This window comes from Lytechinus pictus, chromosome 2, assembly GCF_037042905.1.
Source record: "Lytechinus pictus isolate F3 Inbred chromosome 2, Lp3.0, whole genome shotgun sequence".
NCBI classification, from domain to species: Eukaryota; Metazoa; Echinodermata; class Echinoidea; order Temnopleuroida; family Toxopneustidae; genus Lytechinus; species Lytechinus pictus.
Window position 1 is genome coordinate 79472 of NC_087246.1, and position 19735 is coordinate 99206.

General features: G+C 35.7%; 1 long non-coding RNA gene across 1 annotated transcript; it reads left to right on the forward strand.

Annotated features, from left to right (window-relative positions):
• The first annotated feature begins 8985 nt into the window (after window positions 1–8985).
• LOC129255065 (uncharacterized) lies at window positions 8986–18457 on the forward strand. The gene is made up of 2 exons (XR_010295095.1): window positions 8986–9078; window positions 11255–18457. It is a non-coding gene; the product is annotated as an uncharacterized LOC129255065 (long non-coding RNA).
• The last annotated feature ends 1278 nt before the right edge of the window (window positions 18458–19735 follow it).

Below are 19735 nucleotides of genomic sequence, written 5' to 3' on the forward strand. Positions count from 1 at the left end.
TATTATATATTAATATAAGAGTTACCATGGCTCAACTTGCCCCATGTTGGTTGGCTTAAATTAGCCCCGTCCGAACTTTTTGTGATATTTTCACATCCACACATTTCTTATGCATCCATCATGTAAAAGACTCTGACAAGAGCGAGAATCAATACCTGGACTAACAATATTGTTCTTATTTCTAAAATATATTTAAAGACGTTTGTGGGTAAAAAGCACTTATCTATTTCACACCCTTTTTTACTTTTTTGGCTGGAATTTGTATTTTTCCCTCTAAAAAACTACTTTTTGTTTCAAAGTTGAAAACAATGTGGTGGGGTTGAGGTTTATGCAATGGGTCATCAATAAATGACACCACCACAATGTCTGACTCATTCATTATTAGCCTGGGGGTGGTGGCTCAACTTACCCCGCCTTCCCCTACTCCAAGCTGACATTTCATGTGTAATTAACTGGTGTGAATCAAACAAAGTGCAACTTAATGCTACAAAAACTGAAGTTCTTTTAGGATTGCCCCTCCTAAGAAAAATGTCGGGCAAACAGAGTACACAATTGATGATACAATGATAGAACAAGTACACTCTGTCAAGTACCTCCGGGTCACCCTAAATTCTAGTGTGACCTGGGATGACCAGGTTGATAATTTAATTAAAAGGGCAAATAGAATGCTAGGTCTTATATCGAGATTAGGTAATGGCTTGTCACAACGGGCATTATTCTGTCTGTACAAATCACTTGTGTTGCCAATCCTGGAATACGGGGTCCCGTCATGGTATGTTTTCACAAGGAAACATACTGAAGCCCTGGAACGAGTTCAGCGAAGGGCAACGCGAGTAATCTTGAAACAAAGGCAACAGGAAATGCCTTACCCACAGCGCTTACAGACCCTTTCTTGGTTTACTCTTGAATCCAGAAAGAAGTATCTTATGATGTCATTTGTAATCAAAAACCTGTATAACATTGTATCATGTGAGGCGGTCAAGGACAATGTAACGGTACGAGCACGCCAGAGTGAACACACAATCCTATTCCACCACATGAAAGCCAGAACCGAACGTTTGCACCAAACTGCAATACATAGATTTCCGATTATATGGGAAAGTATGCCCTCACATATCAAAGATGAAATTGTATCTGGAAACATCTCAAAAGTTCTGAACCTCCTACGTCGTGAAATTCTTTCTGTTTTTTTAATAATTAGATGTCTGATTTATAATGATACTTCCTTCTATGATGCTTAATTTATTATTTTCCTCATTGACCAATTTCAACTGAAGAGCAAGTTTATTCATAATTTATACACTAAATCTAATCCGGCCTATTTCAACCTCAATATTATGTCATTTGATCACTCTTACATGGTTTTTGTCTCACCTGCATAGCAGAGTGAGACTATAGGCGCCGCTTTTCCGACGGCGGCGGCGACGGCGGCGGCGGCGTCAACACCAAATCTTAACCTGAGGTTAAGTTTTTGAAATGACAGCATAACTTAGAAAGTATATGGACCTAGTTCATGAAACTTGGCCATAAGGTTAATCAAGTATTACTGAACATCCTGCCTGAGTTTCATGTCACATGACCAAGGTCAAAGGTCATTTAGGGTCAATGAACTTAGACCATGTTGGGGGAATCAACATCAAAATCTTAAAGGAGAACGAAACCCTTGAAACTAGCTGAATCCATATCAAAGAGAAAAATCAAAGAAACATATTGTTGAAAGTTTGAGGAAGATTGAATGAATAATAAGAAAGTTATGAGCATTTGAATATTGAGATCACTAGTGCCATGTAGATCCTCCCATCGGCAATGCGACCAAGATCTGTGATATCACACACGTACAACTCCCTCATTACTTTAGTACTTATTTCACTTATATTCTCACTTTTATAGAGTCTATCACAAGGTTAGGTGTTTTCTTTATGAGATGACAAGTACAGAGGTTTCACAACATTACATCATTGATGAATCGTTTGTCATATGATTAGAATGAGCAAAAAGAGATGTTTTGGGGTATATTTTCAGTGTCCGAATGGGAGAGTTGTACGTGTGTGACATCACAGATCTTGGTCGCATTGCCAATAGGAGGATCTCCATAGCATTAGTGATCTCGACATTCAAATGCTCATAACTCTTTTATTGCTAGTCCTATTTTACTCAAAGTTTTGTCGATCTTATTCTTTGATTTTTCTGCTTTCACAAAAGCTAACTTGCTCCAAGAGTTTCATTCTCCTTTAACCTAAGGTTAAGTTTTTGAAATGTCATCATAACTTAGAAAATATATGGACCTAGTTCATGAAACTTATACATAAGGTTAATCAAGTATCACTGAACATCCTGCATGAGTTTCACATCACATGACGAAGGTCAAAGGTCATTTAGGGTCAATGAACTTTGGCCGAATTGGGGGTATCTGTTGAATTACCATCATAACTTTGAAAGTTTATGGATCTGATTCATGAAACTTGGACATAATAGTAATCAAGTATTACTGAACATCCTGTGCAAGTTTCAGGTCACATGATCAAGGTCAAAGGTCATTTAGGGTCAATGAACTTTGGCCAAATTGGGGTATTTGTTGAATTACAGCCATAAATTTGAAAGTGTGTTGGTCTAGTTCATAAAACTTGGACATAATAGTAATCAAGTATCACTGAACATCCTGTGCGAGTTTCAGGTCACATGATCAAGGTCAAAGGTCATGTAAGGTCAAAGAACTTTGGCCACGTTGGGGGTATTTGTTGAATTGCCATCATATCTCTATAAGTGTATTGGTCTAGTTCATAAAACGTGGAAATAAGAGTAACCAAGTATCACTGAACATCTTGTGCGAGTTATAGTAGTTTTCAAAATCAGCACTGCTGCTATATTGAATCGCGTGATGCAGGTGAGACGGCCAGAGGCATTCCACTTGTTTATATTCTTATCGTCTTATATCCCATTACTTATGATAGATGTATTATATATTTATATTTTTAAATTTACGATTGCTTAAATGTTTGATGCTTATCATTCTAATGCTTGTAGATACATAATGATGTGATTGGGGAAGGTATTGTGGGGGTTGGCTTGAAGTGACCAAGTCACATGTATGACCATTGTATTTTGCCGATTCTAAATATCTTCATTTTATTTTTACCACTAGTGTTCTGACCTGGATGGGGTTGGGAGGTTTGGGGAGGAGGACCTGTGGGTTATGGCTATTAAGTTAGCCTGTTCCATACCCAGGCAGCCTCTCCAACTCTCATCCAGGTCTTATTTTCTCTATCATGTACAATTTTGATTGATCTTGTCTCTGATCTGTTTGTATTCTTTGTTTTTTGAAATGCCAAATAAAATAATAATAATAATGAAATATGTACAATGTAATACAAGATATGATCCTTTTCATCAAGATTTTTTCTTCCAAGTAATATCATTTTTTAAAGTGTTTGAAGACATTTTTGGCTCGCCTGCATACATGTAGCAGAGCGAGACTATAGGCGCTGCTTTTTCGACAGCGGCGGCTGCGTCGTCAACATTGAAATCTTAACCAAGGTTAAGTTTTTGAAATGTCATCATAACTTAGAAATTATATGGACCTAGTTCATGAAACTTAGACATAAGGGTAATCAAGTATTACTGAACATCCTGCCTGAGTTTCGGGTCACATGACCAAGGTCAAAGGTCCTTTAGGGTCAATGAACCTTGACCATGTTGGGGGAATCAATATCGAAATCTTAACCAAGGTTAAGTTTTGAAATGTTGTCATAGCTTCCAAAGTATATGGACCTAGTTCATAAAACGTAGACATAAGGGTAATAGTGTATCACTGAAGATCCTGCCTGAGTTTCAGGTCTCATGATTAAGGTCAAAGGTCACTTACGGTCAACAAACTTTGGCCATGTTAGGGTTATTTGAGGAATTGTCATCATAACTTTAAAAGTTTATAGATCTAGTTCATGAAACTTAGACATAAGAGCAACTATGTATCCCTGAATATTATGTGCGAGTTTCAGGTCACATGACCATGGTCAAAGGTCACTTAGGGTCACCGAACTTTGGCCATATTGGGGTTATTTGAGGAATTGTCATCATAACTTTGAAATTTTATAGATCTAGTTCATGAAACTTTGACATTAGAGCAACCATGTATCCCTGAATATCATGTGCGAGTTTTAGGTCACATGACCAAGGTCAAAGGTCACTTAGGGTCACCGAACTTTGGCCATGTTGGGGTTATTTGAGGAATTGTCATAACTTTGAAATATTATGGATCTAGTTCATGAAACTTGGACATAAGAGCAACCATGTATCCTTGAATATCATGTGCGAGTTTCAGGTCACATGACCAAGGTCAAAGGTCACTTAGGGTCACCGAACTTTGGCCATGATGGGGTTATTTGAGGAATTGTCATCATAACTTTAAAATTTTATGGATCTAGTTCATGAAACATGGACCTAAGAGCAATCAAGTATCCTTGAACATCCTGTGCGAGTTTCAGGTCACATGAACAAGGTCAAAGGTCATTTAGGGTCAACAAACTTTGGTAATGTTGGGGGTATTTGTAGAATTGTCATCATAACTTTAAAAGTCTATGGATCTAGTTCATGAAACTTGGACATATGAGCAGCAGTGTATCCCTGAATACCCTTTATGCATTTCAGGAACATGGCCAAGATCAAAGGTCATTTAAAGGTCAATGAACTCTGGCCGTGTTGGGAGTATGTGTTGAATTGGCATCATAACTAAGGAAGTTTATGGATCTAGCTCATGAAACATCGACATAGGGATAATCAAGTATGAATGATTGTTTTGCACATGTCTTAGGTCACACGATCATGGTCAAAGGTCATTTTGGGTCAATGGGCATAATATTTTATTATCATATTAGTGTTTTCTTCTGTGAATGATATTCATTAGCTATTTTCAAAGGAAGCACTGCTGCTTTATCGCATTGCGTAATGCAGGCGAGACTGCCAGAGGCGTTCCCCTTGTAAAGAATAGACCCTACATTAGAAAGAAGAACAATAGCTGATGAAATTTATCGCATGATCATCATCATTGGCAAATACGCTATGATGACTGAAGTCTGTGAAGAGCATTTTCAAACAAAAGAAACTGATGAAAAGTGGGATTGCATTTTTTTTTTGTTACAGAATCTCCATTGTAATATCATGATAGGCTATTTTTCTTGATCTTTTTAAAGCTTATTCGATATTTTAGAAATTAAATTAGTAAATATATATTAACTACTTGCTGTCATTTCATGTTTAAAATGTAATGATAAGGAAATTTTTGTAGGCCTATATAATAATAAATTACATTCCTTTACCCTTTCCTAGACCAGATTTTAAACTTGTAGGATGTGCAAATATTCATAACTAAATCTTAAGTTAAATCTAGATCACTACGCACAAATCCCCTAAAAACACTCGCGCCTAACGGCGCCCTAACAGTGCTTTCTGAGCCTTCTGAGCGGTCATTCTACCCATGTTATTAGGAGCTGATTTGTTGATGAATAATGATATACAGATTGTGATGTCAAGCGTTGATCCCAGATGTAAATAATGCATTACTTTGACATTAGCCATCATGGCGCAGTGTTAGCAGCGTTTCTGTGCGGCCGATACAGGTCTACGCAACCAGGAATGAGGGCGTGCACCATCTTTTTATACGCCCGTCCTATGGGACGTATTATGGTATCACGCTCGGTGTCCGTCTGTCCGTTTACTTTTCCTTGTAAACGCTATAACTGCTATTGATTTTGAGGTCAAAAGGTCAAACGTCAAGGTCACAGTGACCTGTTTTCATCTTACCCTTCTGCGGTCCTTGTAAACGCGATAACTTCAGTTTGACTTAACCTAGGCTCATATAATTTTGGTGTCTATGATACTAGCAAAGATCCCAGGAATTCTATTGAATTTGAGGTCAGAAGGTTAAAGGTGAAGTCGCAACCTTCAACTTTTCTTGCTTGACCAATAACTAAATTTTCCGCGTTACAGGCGGGCGTATTATGTGCTTGCCTTAGAGACACTCTTGTTAGAGGAAGGATGTGGCTGCCCAACCCCAGCCTTTGGGCTAGCTAGTGTCCACACTTGACAACATAAATTCTTTGCAAGGTTTTTCCCTGTTCTGCTATTCTTTCTGACAGTAACTGTAGGCGACTGCTGTGTCATCAACATTGAAATCTTAACCAAGGTTAAGTTTTTGATGTCATCATAACTTAGAAAGTATATGAACCTACAGTAGGTCATGAAACATGAGCTTCAGGGAAGTGAAGTACACTGAACATCTTGCATGAGTTTCAGGTCACATAACTAAGGTCAGAGGTCATTGAGGTCAGTGAACTTTTACCATGTCTCGGTTATCAACGTTGAAATCTAAACCAAGGTTAAGTTATTGAAATGTCTCGCAACTTTGAAAGTTTACGGATCTATACACAACAAAAAAAGTAAGTCCCCCCTAAATCAAATTGCTGTAACTTTTGAACGGAATAATTTTAAAATATGAAATTTCGTAGGTGGTTTTCTACACTCGTTAGGCAACTCCTGGAGAAAAATGAGATTCATCAATCGAGTCATGCATGCGTAATCAAAGATTTAATTAAAAATGACCATTTTTGAAAGTCACAAGAGTCGTTTTTCAGATCGTGTAAATACAAAGTTGGGCAAAGCTTGTTTTTAGGTGAATTTTATGGTGTTAATGCTGTTTTACTATCCATCATTTAGCCACTTCACACAAAATTTTGATATCGTATGTTTATGGTTGAGTGAGCACAATGTTTTGTGACGTATCATCATAGGGGTTTATGGCAGTATCCCCTATACAACTTGTTAAAACATGTTAAAATTTGAAAATGTTGGTCGTTCCCCCAATTACTCGGCCCCTCCCCATTTCAAAATTCTGGATCCACCACTGATTTGTCCATAAATTCAACTGATCCTGAGAAATTGTTAGGAAAAGGATGCATTTATGCATTATAAAGAGTATTCATTCCCAGGTTTTTGAATGTGCTCGCTCAACCATGAAAATGCAAAAAGTTCGGAAAGTGTGTGGTGATAGAAATGATGGATGATAAAAACAATAGCAATTAAAGTCTTATTTGAAACCGAATTTGCCCCCATTATTCACTTATACCCTGGCTAAATTGCCATTTAGCCCCACCTATAGTACGGGGTTAAGCTTAGCCCACTTTCTTTTTACACAGCATTTTTGCAAAGTGGGCTAACCCCACCTTTAGTACGGGATTATTTGGCCCTGCAAAAAAGCAGGGTTATCCCAGCAATTGCGGTGCTAAGAGCGATAGTACGGGGTTAAGATCGCTAGTGTAAAACGAAAGTGGGCTAAACTTAACCCCGTACTATAGGTGGGGCTAAATGGCAATTTAGCCTCACCTATAGTACGGGGTTAAGGAAATTTTAGCGTGTGTAAAAAGGTACGAGTGAATGAGCTACCACTAGTCCGGGGTTAGCGAGTTTCGTGTGTGAAAAGCAAGGATTCCTTCTCCGGGGTTAGCAATAAAAATTTGGCATGTGTGAAAAGGAAAAAAAATAGTACGGGGTTAAGGATAGTACGGGGTTAGCGATAGTCTGGGGCTAAGAAAATCCTGTGTAAAAAGGGTATTAATTACCCCCTCAAAATGAGTCTGTGACATTGAAAATGCCTCTTTTCCCACTTTGATGCATGCTCACTCATCCATGAATAAACATATCGATTTCATTTTTGCACAGAATTCTGCCCATAGGTTGATAAACATAACCGCCAAATGACATCGCTAAAGAAAGCCTTGAAAAAAATGTCCACCATATTGAATAAGGGGTCACTTATTCTTAAACATACATGTATGTACCCATAGTGTACACAATGTCTATGAGAGAGGAAGTCAATATTTTAACAAAAATGAAATGAGGGTTTGTTTCATGGACGGTTTTTGTTACTTCTGCCAACAATTTTTTCATGAAACTTCGCACATAGCTTTAGATTAACACTTTCCAAAAGGCGCGCACACTAAAATAATCATTTGATATGGCACAGAGTGGGGCCAAGGCCTTAAACTTTCTTCTCATTTGCATAATTTTCGAATATTGTGTGCTCACTGAAGCATTAGACATAGGGATTTTCATGAAAATCAAATCAAATGAACAATGCAAGGAGGTTTGTGACAAATATCCATAGTTAATAATTGCATTTTTTCCATAACCTAAAAAAAGCTAATCGCATTTCACATGTTCATTCAGGCGTGAATGTTTAATTGAACGCATTTGAATCATTGAAGCATGTTAATTGGTCATGAACTTAACAAAAAAAGTTGAGGAAAGATCATTTCAGCCGGTTACCAAAATGAAACAATACTTGCCTATGATATTTGACATTCATATTTTTTGCTTTCATTAAATGTTCATTGATCCGTGAAACAATGAATATTGTTGAAGATACTCTTCCCAAAAATATTTGTCATCATATTCGATCATTTTTATCGATAGAAATGTGTAAAAAATCCAATTATAGAAAATTTTGACTTGTGTTTATTCAACCGTGAAATTTAGCAAAAACCTTGTATCGCCTATTAGAAAGTACCTTTTACAAGCCTTCTGACTATTTTTCATGATGAGAATGTGGAATTTGTTCCAATAAAGTGGAATCAAAATCATGATATTTGGCTTGTGACTTTGGAAAAGTGACAATTTTGCCTTCTGGCGGTGCTCACTGAAGCATGACATAAAATACGTCCATGACATTTACTCAGGGGGTAGCTTATAGAATTACCTACACGCTCATGTAAAAATATATTAAAAACTCGCATTGGTTCCGAAATTATGGATGTTTGTTTAAGGGGGGACTTACTTTTTTTGTTGTATATATCATGAAACATGGACATAAGAGTAATGATATATCACTGAAAATTGTGCCCGAGTTTCTGGTCACATGATCAAGGTCAATGTTGACATCTTATAGAGCAGTTCTATGGTGTTATAAAAATGTTTCTATTTTCTGTTGTCTTTACAGGTATTGATGATAATGAGTTGGGTACATTGAAGGATAACATCAATAAGATATGGCATAATTTAACTGTATTTCTCCAGCTCAGTTCATTGAAGGTAAGTGAAAATCACAGACAGATCAACCTTGACCTTCAGACACCTTAAGGCCTATGTTTTCAATGCCCTGGCCTTGATGATTTGGAGTCTTGAAATTTCAAGGCAGTTTGTATTTTGTTCTTCCAAATTTGTATGTACTAATATTGCAGCTTCTGTAAAGCTTTGGGAAAGGATCTGCATTGTTTAGAGCCTTATCATATTACATCAGAAAATTTAAACTCCCAGTTATCTTATCTTTATATTACAAAAGTGTAGCAGTTCTTGAATGTTTTTTCCCATTTTAAAATATATCATCCATAAGAGTTCAAATGTGACTTCTATTGGCCTCTCTCAAAATTTTTTTTTTTGTATTTTTATTTAAATTTAAATAGCACTTTAAACTCTTAATATCTAGTTAACAGATTTATTAACTAGATAATAGAAAAGCTGCTGACAAAAACTGAAACATTCAGCCCATTCGTTACTTGAGAAGGAGTTTTATACGCAGATATTTTATTGGGTTTACTGTTTATTTAACCTAATTTGTTTGTTTACCTTGAAAGCCAATCACAACTTGTTTTTTAGTGCCCATTTTATTTTTTGAACTATTATTCATCATTTTGTTCAAGCATTTTTGTGTTTTTTTACTCCAATGAGTGCATTCTGAAAAGCTTTAGTATGTCAGTTTTTAATGCTATTTTCTGATAGTACATTTTGATCTGTCACCCGATCAACTTAGATTTTTATGTAAAATCAGTGTTTATCCAATAAAACACATTTTTATTACTTGATAGCTGAATTTTATTAGTTGAATTTATTCATTTATTAGTTGAATAGTGACAAGCACCTTTTTCTCTTTTTTTTTTGAGGGGGGGAGGGGGAGTTGCAAAAGTAAAGACAGGCTTTAAGGATGTTCCCCAGGTATGTTTGTGCACATCCCTATCTGCGCATATTTTACACCATACGTGTTGACGTCACAATAAGTGAACAGGTGAGTAATCACCTACAGGTATCAGCTGATTATCTACACTCTAACTGCAGGTCTGATGTATTATTTTATGAAGCTAATAACTGGAATTATTCCATGGGCTTTTTTAATACCTCTACAATTTAAAAATACTTAACTCTACAGTGCTGCAAAGGATAAAGAATATGACCCCGAGGTTGAATAGATGGTAGAGTGGTTTGGAAGTTTTCCTCACATAGATGCAAAGCATTTGGCGTGTTTTTGGTGTTTTAAAAAGCACATTTGCTCTAATAAAAGTGCTGGGGAAAATGATGTAGGTTTTGAATAAAGTGCACCATTTATTGTACTTCTCAAGTTTGTGATTGACAATTCACATTTTTGAGATTGGGTTTTTGTTAGCTTTCACACCATTTTTAAGATTTGACAGTGCTGATACACTTAAACAAATAACCATATAAATGATTCTCCATCTGAAGGATACAATTATTAACTATATCACAAAATTTGATGAAATTTTCATGGATTTTCTTTTGAGGTCTAAAATTGCCAAATTCTTTTGAATGCACAATTCTTAAGAACAACCTTTTTGGGTGAACTTTGAAGCTCTGTAACAAAAAATAGAGCACATGGATCCATGTTCATTTTTTGCTAATTTGGAATATTTAAGTGCTGAAGTATCAATGCGCGAAGTTTGGTGAAAATGACATGGATTTCATTTAATTGTGGAACGTCCTTAAATGATTTAATTGTTGTGCATGTTGAATGACAATGATGGACAATACTACCAGTCACTAGTAGTAGTAATACAAGTGTACTAGTGGTTTCACCTTACTTTATTACATACTCAATTCAGTTTATTTACATTTTCGATGAAGAACATACATAAGATTGGGCCTGGGGCCATGGACCCACATACAGTTTCATGATCAAGAAAAGGGAAGAAAAGGAAGCAAAAGTTGTGAAAAAAGGCAATGTCAAAATCTCATTGAAAATTTTTGAAAATTCAAAATTATGCTTTCAGATTTTTATTAATTTTGCTCCTTATGCCATGTCTTGCCCCCTAAAACAAAAGCCTCCTTCAAACAAAACAATATTTGTGTCAGTCAATCCCAAACCACTAATATTAGTTACACCCATATCCATGAGGTTTTCGGCCTTTAATACAGCACTGATACAGTTATATTGTATTTTCCAATGTCCGACATTGATTGTCCAATTGTATCCACACAGCCCACCGAAGGTTCCTTTGTCTTCAAGTCAGCCATGCTAAGACCAGAACCTAGTAATACATCTCAGGCATGCGGAGTTTGTCTTTTGAATGTAGACTCAAGGAGTAAAGCATTTGATAGGTCAGAAGATAGCCACAAGCTCAGCTATGGAGGAAGGCAATACCATGCAACATGTGCTAACCTATGGGTTAATATGGTAGATTCTATCCTCCCTGCTCTACCACTTAACACTTTACTTTAAACACCATGCAACATGTGCTAACCTATGGGTTAATACATGTATGGTAGATTCTATCCTCCTTGCTCTACCACTAAACACTTTACTTTAAACACCATGCAACATGTGCTAACCTATGGGTTAACATGGTAGATTTTATCCTTCTTGCTCTACCTTTTAACACTTTGCTATAAACACCATGGAACATGTGCTAACCTAAGGGTTAAGATGGTACGTTTATATGTCGTTTGTATCCTCCCTTCTCTACCATTTTATTCTTCACTTTAGAGGGTACTCAAGGCTGAAAATAATATTATTTAAATAGAAGAATCAGATAAACATAAATCATCTAGATCGGACAAGGAATAACAAAATTATAACATTTTAAATCTTCTCATTATTTTGGTAAAATATTTATATGTATTTCTTCATGAATATATGAGGTGCAAGCTGATGATATATCCCTGCTTACTTTTTTGTATTTTATTATATTATATTAATTATTGATATTATTAATAGTAATTTTATGATATGAAATTATGTTTATTCAGATTTTGCTCACCAAGAATGAAAACAAATTTAATTAAATACTTATTTATTTCATTAGATATTCATTGCTGCCACTTACTTTGTTGTAAGGGAACATATTATATTCATATGTATGAAAATATGAAATAATTATTTAATGTAATAATATTATGACTGTTTTCACAGAATATTGTTAAACTTTAACATTTCAATTTAAGATTTTAATTAAATATTCAGCACTTTGCTTGGTTAGTTTTACCTTTTTTACTTTTATATATATTATGTAATTATTTATAGCCCAGATTACCCCCTTTAACCTCCCCCCCCCCCCAAAAAAAAAAAAAAAAAACTAGACCATTTTGACACATAAGAAGACTGGGGGAATGGGGTTGATTCAGAGATTCATGAGGTCCATGCAGATACTCCCCTGGGAGGTTTGTGTGTATGATTGTTCAAGTCACTTAAAAAATAGACGTTGATTTCTTGTAGCTTCTATTTGATTGAGCCAATCACTTAAACAGAAAAGTGTGAAGTTTAGTTAATCCAATCTCATTTTCATTGGTAAAACCAATGATGTGAGGGGCTATTGCCTCTCTGATTAATCCAATCTCTTCATTATTCTCATGTGCTCAGTAAAGATTATTGGAGCTAGCCTGTGTAAAAAAATATAGTTCATTTTGACTGTGTGGAATTTGTGCAGTGCCCTTGTTTGATCAGTTACTTTTTGAACCTAGTTTACTTAATACAAAGCTTGAATGGAGGTTTCCTGATGTATAATGAAAAAAAGCCTCATATCTTTGTGATTGTTCTACCATGGGGGTGTTTCAAAAAGATTTAAGTGACTGTGACTTAGAGTCGCACTTAAATGCCTAGTTGTGTGCAGTATAAAAGGCATAACCGCATTGGTTAGATCATGAGAAGAGGACGCGCACTACTGCGTATTGATGAATTAGACTGCGCGTTGCATTTCAGATGCGTGTCGTCATTTAAGTGCGATTTAAGTCATACTTAAATCTTTATGAAACACCCCCCCCCCCCATATCACATAAGATTTCACCCATTTGTAGAAAATGAATTGTAGTTAATGGGTGTAAAGATTTAAACAATATAATGTAATGTTAATATTACGCCAAACTGGAGTTATTTTTGTGGGACACACTTTGGATGCACTTTAGCAGAATGTTCTGGCTTGATTTTCAGAAATAAAGAATTACAGATTTGACCATTCTTTTTTGGCTGTGTAAACACGTGGGGGTACTTAGTATAAATGTGTGATATGTATGTGCCACTGTTGAGATCCCCATATTCAGCCCAAATTTCCATTCCAGAGCATCACCATTTCAGAAAGCCATAGAAATTCCTATTTTTCCCATTCCGGATACCCTGGAATTTGTAGTTTCTTGTTCCAGTATGCGCCCATCATGAACTACTCAGCCGGTCATAACAGTGAACCCAATTGGCGCAGAGCCATATGCCGGGCTGCCTGTGCCCGCAGCTAGCGCTAGCCCGATATGAACTAGCAAGACTCGAAGGCGTATTTACACAGCTGCTACTATATATGCGACGCCTACGTTCCGGAGACCCCTTTTATTGATATGGTCAGTTCCAGAGCATTTTAACGCTAACACTCGTGATCCAAGAGCCATTCCGGAGACCCGTGCTTTAACCCTTATTAAATGGGGGGTCAATTTCGACATATTTCGTCACTGCGCCACCGCGCGAATTTTTTTGACAGCGCCGCTTGCTGACTTTTTACTTTCAAGTCTTGTGCATTTTTTTTTTAGACCAAATTTGCGAGGCCCGGGTACGCGTTTTTTTTTTATTATGCAACATTTTGTAAGTGCATGTCAGACCAAAAATTGCTCAAAAACGTGATTCCGTGTACAAAGTGCATGCAAATAATGTTTTTCAACCAAAATTCATGAATGTATGATTATTTCTACTTCTGTTGGTTTGAATGGATTTATTTTATGGTATTTATGATCACAAAAGGGTCCCCGACAAATTTCATCGGAAAAAACAAAGAAATACAGAAGAATAAAAAAACGATAAACTCCATAGGAAATTAATTATGCTTTTGCAATTTTTTGTAGATATTTGTCTGAAATATAAAAATTGATACTTTCACCAAAAATTAGCATTCTACTAGCTATATAAATTGAGTTAAAGGCAAAAACATACACAAAAAATTCTGCGGCAATCGCGCAATCAGCGGCCGAGACCTAAAGTCTGAAAAAGCCCAGTTAAGGACGTTCCACAGTTAAAGTGAAATCCATGTCATTTTCACCAAACTTTGCACATAGATACTTTAGAACCTTAATATTCGAAATATGCAAAAATTAACATAGGTCCATGTGCTTAATTTTTTGCTATAGAGCTTCAAAGTTCACCCAAATTGATGTTCTTAAAAATTGCGCATTCAAAAGAATTTGGCATTTTTAGACCACCCAAGATTACTACAATGAGTTTAAACCTCTATTACTCAGTCAAAATACATGAAAAAGTCATCAAATTTCGCAAGAGAGTTAATAATTGTATCGTTAGAATGGAGAATCTATTTATAGTGCTATTTGTTTGCAATTTTAAGTTTAACAGCACTGCCATTTCTTAAAAATTGCATAAAAGATAACAAAATCCCAATCTAAAAAATGTGAAATTTCAGTTACAAACTACAAACGTACAATAAATGCTGCACTTTATTCAAAATCCATGTCATTTTCACCAAAATTTGCAGAGTTGTAGAAGAAGGTATACCTAAGCGTAACAAACATTAAAAAATAGGGGTTCATGTGCTTGTTTTTAAACTATCAGCATTTTTATTAGAGCAAATGTGCTTTTTAAAACACCAAAAATGCGCCGAATGCTTTGTATCTATGTGAAGAAAAAATCAAAACCACTCTACCATTTATTCAAACTCGGGGTAATATTCGTGATTCTTGGCAGCACTGCAGAGTAAAGTATTTTTTAAATTGTAGAGAATGTTTTTTTGAATGGTCCATGGAATAATTCCACTTTATAGCTTCATGAAATAACACATCGGATCTGCAGTTAAAGTGCAGAAGATGAGAAAAATCAGCTCATACCCGCAGCTAATTAATCACCTGTTCATCCATTGTGACGTCAGCGCGCAGAGTGTAAACTATGCGCAGATCATAATGCGCACAAACATAACTGTGGAACGTCCTTAAGACCAAGATTTAGTTCCACAGCCACCAACCCCTGATTTGGGTGCGGCACATAGGTATCATGTTATAACCCGAGTAACCCTCCCCCGATGTTAACAAATCAGCTGCATAGAATTGAATGTTGATGAATTTGCAATAAGACTAGTAAATTATAATGATGAAATGTGATGTATTTTGTAATTTTAGAAATCAAAGTACTTCTGCTTAATGCTAATAGTCAAGTTTGAAATAAATGAAGAAAAAAAACTGTTGAGTACATGTACATGCAAATAAATTGATGTGTTTACCATATTTACTTAAACATATTTTGTTGGCTATCATACTATGTAAATAAGGAAGATGTAATATTGAATTGCCTAAATGTTATACATGATCTGATATGTTAATGAGTATTAAGCAAAACTAAAGCTTTATATATTTGATGCATGTATATTACCTATAGATCCCAAAGTTTCTGTAAGCTATGTAGCAGTACTGTACTTATTTGCTTCAACTCATTTGAAAGTTCTATTCTTTTCCTTAATTTTATTTAGCTTGATTATTTGAGTAAAAAATTGCAGTTATGTAAATACCTAATAGCTAAATCTTTTATTGCAAGAAATTGGAAGTTACAGTACCTCAAAACTTTGGCTGAAACATTCAGTAAAATAAACCTTTGCATCCCAACAGGCCGGGGTGAACATCTGGTAATTTTTAATCTCTAGCCCTAGCAACTGACCAGCCGATGAAACAATGCACTAGTGACCCGTACAGCAGCGCGGTGTTTTGGCATTTCTACAATGCATAATACACAAACATTGCATTCATACTTTGTGCTGAAAACCGTGATGATTGAGTTTACCCATTTCATTATCGGGAAGTTTACAAATCTTTCTGAAATTTTAAGTGCTGTTTCTGACATTATTTGTGTTTCTTATACTTTGTTTTCATAGCACTAAGGTCATTGCTGTCGTCGTTAACTTAAGCAGACGTGACGTCACTCTGCCCATGCCTATACTGGAATTTGTAACAGCAAAGGATCAGGTTGTTGGTCTTATGGAAGTTTATTTTGGCTTTTGCACAGGTCAGTGTTGGAGCCTATACTCTGAAATTAATGACTTACCTGACCCATCTCACAAAGTATTTATCCAATATCTGAATTTTGTTGAGGAAAACCTAAGACATTGATGATCAAAGTGTTCAAGAAGTTTTACATACATGAAATAGAATGTTCACCCAGAATTGTGAAATCGGCGTTGCCCTATAGCCTCATCTCTGCCGAGTTGCAGCATGTTTAAATCCTTAGGGCATACTGTCAATAATGGAAAAGTTCTGATCTTGGTTTAGGAATGACAAGTATTTTGAGAAAGGGTTCATGGAAACCATCTACATCAGGACTTTGCAACCTAACTTGAACCATGATTAACTATAAACTTCTCAAGAAGTGCAAGACTCTTTGACCCAATTCTTTGCTGTTTCATTACATAACTCCAGTTAGAAATCAGAATCTCCCAAACAGCCGACTTTATCTCCTATCTATAACTTAGTTAAATTAAAATTGTGAAGATTTGTCATAAAAATGCCTTAAAGGCAAGTCCACCCAAAAATATTAATTTAATTTGAATAAAAAGAAAATCAAATAAACGTAATGATGAAAATGTCAATTTCTTTTAATTTCATGAAACAGTTATCCATTATTCTGCATATGAGGGAACCAATGATGTCACCCTCACACATTTTTAAAATAATTTTATCACAAGAAATAAAAAATATCTTAATTTTGTTATTATAACATGAAACAGAGTCTGATTCCTCTCTGAACATGTGAAAATGATGAAGTTGTAATATATTATTATTTAATGAGTTCATTATTGATTCACTAATTTGGCATATGAATGTGTTGTGCATGTAATTTTTTGTGAAAAAATAAGCAACAATTTAAAATATAACTATTTTATTTATTTCACATCAAATTTCAATTGACTTTTGAGCATTAGGATGTCTGATATTTCTCTTTTTGTTCATATCACTTTTTTCATGCTAAGAACTTGATTTGTGACATACTATTGTTTGTCATGATATATAATTATCCCTATGCAATCTGATTGTGATTAGATCCCTGTAAACACTGTCAATGCTTTGTACATAGGTATATTTTTCATGTTTTTAGGGGGGAAATAATTTATCAATATGGAAATAGATGTATATACATGTATCTCTGAAGCTTTACTTGTATAAAATATTTGCTCTACACGATTGTTTTACCTGCGAACTGGCCTTCAACAAAAAATAAAACATCCTGGTGATATTACATTTACAAGTATTTGGTTTATGACAATGACTTTGTTGATGCATTGAAGGGACAGACCACAGCAAGAATCTTGAAATCAATTGCAAATCAAGGTCAAGTTCAAAATTATTTTGTAAGCCTTGTAATTGCAGATTTACCACTCTTCTCTGATTCGTAACATAAATATCTAAATTTCACTTATTGTAACTTCTTGCAAATGATCATTGTAAAGTTGATTAGATTCAACAAACACTTTTTAAGAAATTTGTGGTAATTATTGTATGGAAGTGAGTCCAAACTTCGCGCGTGTCCATACTTCGCGGACGGTCATTATCTAAAATACTAGCCAATATCCTTAAAATCTGACATCATCAACTTGAAAAGCGACCTAAAATTACCCTTTGGTGTAAGTTTCTTTAGGATGAGTTCAGTATTCATGAAAATATTGGCAAAAGATCGGCAAATTTGTCACGTTTAGCACCCGTTTTGAAGAAATCTGATATTCTCAACAAGCATCACGATATCACCATTTTGCAAGCAGAAATCATCAAAAACGTGAGTTAAATGTGGTACTAACCGATTCTATAGCACTTTGCCATCAATCTGATATGAATATTTCACTTTTTGAGCTTGAGTTTTTGTTTAAATGTCCACAAAAACTTTGGTCCGCGAAGTTAGGTCACACTTTTTCTGAACGCTTTTCCAGCACAGAGCGCATTTGCCGATCGGAATAGAATTTTGAGATCGCGATACCGGCGAATCCCCTTGACCTACTTTACATTTTCGTCCATGATTTTATAGTTTACGATCTTGCCACCAATGTGGTAACTATTTTTTAAATTGGTTTTGTATAAATTATGAATATTTTGTGAAAAAATTTAAGCCTGATGAATATTTTTGAAAAGTACGCGAAGTTTGGACACCCCATCATACATGTGGCATATCCCCTTTTGCTTTTAATAGTATAAATTGGAAATTAAATGAAAGCTTATGTGCAATACCTTATCATTTTTGTGGATCTGTATTTATTATTGTTGTATAAGCAATGAAGCACTTATGTATGTTGGCCCTATAGCAGGGTGACCAGATTTTTGTTGTCGAAATATGGGATACTTCCATCGAGGTCATGCCAATGGTGTAATGAGCTCCCATAAATGGAGGTCAGACATTGCTTAAGGTGCAAAAAATGTAAAAAAGTAGCGAGTGAGAGAAGAGAGAAAGCAAAAATTTGGCATCTTATATTGAAAAAAATATATATATTTTGTGTTACATTTTGACACATTACTCAGAATATGATATCATAATTTATACGCTTTTCTTTTCGTCTCATTTTAGTCCTGACATTTTTTGGCATGACGAAAAACTTCCATTTGAGAACACTATACCCCAGTTTCCCTTCTCATCAATTCTCTTCTCCAAGTACGACAAACCCTAACTGCCCCAAGCAAGCAATTTAAGTATCAAAACACCTGTTTCTTGACCTCGGTCCGAAGATAACACAACAGCCCGGCATATACAGTCACAGCAGGGGGCCACACACGATGGGATGCATGCGCAGCGCTGAGCTCAGTCCCTCCAAAACATGCCGTCATTTTTATTCGCTTACTTTCCTTATTTCGAGGTCGATTTTCTTTGTTCGAAATTGAAAATGGACCAACATTGGATTACTTAATACAATATGCCTTTGAAAACGTGATTAAATATCGCATACAATAATTTCATTCCGAAGGTCCTACTACAGGCAGAGAAGTCTTACGTAATAGCACAGCTGTTGTTTATCTTTTCGTCCTTTGCTCAACGCTCATATACTGGCCTGTGGAGGTGAAATTGAGACAGCGGGGATTACCTGGCCAAGCGCGGTTGATAAGGGCTTGGAAATGATTTTTGGGAGATCCAAATGAAAAATGGGGTATAACACCGCAGTTTGCAATCTGAACTGCGGTCTTTCTCCAAACGGGGGTTTGACGTAATGGAATCCATATCCCCAAGCCCCTACCATCTCTACATCAGTTGGTCTGAAAGTGAATTGTTCATGTCAATTAAAACTTAACCTCCCTGGCCAAACTGCTATTTCATTTTATAACTTATTATAATAATAATAATAATAGGCATTTATATAGCGCCATCTATCTAGAAATAGTCTATTTTGAGGCACGATATTATTATTATTATTATTATCATTACCCCGGCTTTAGCTCGAGCTGCCTTTCAGCGCTCATGCATACACTTTCAAGGAATTAGTCTTGCCGGGTACCCATTCAACTCACCTGGGTTGAGTGCAGC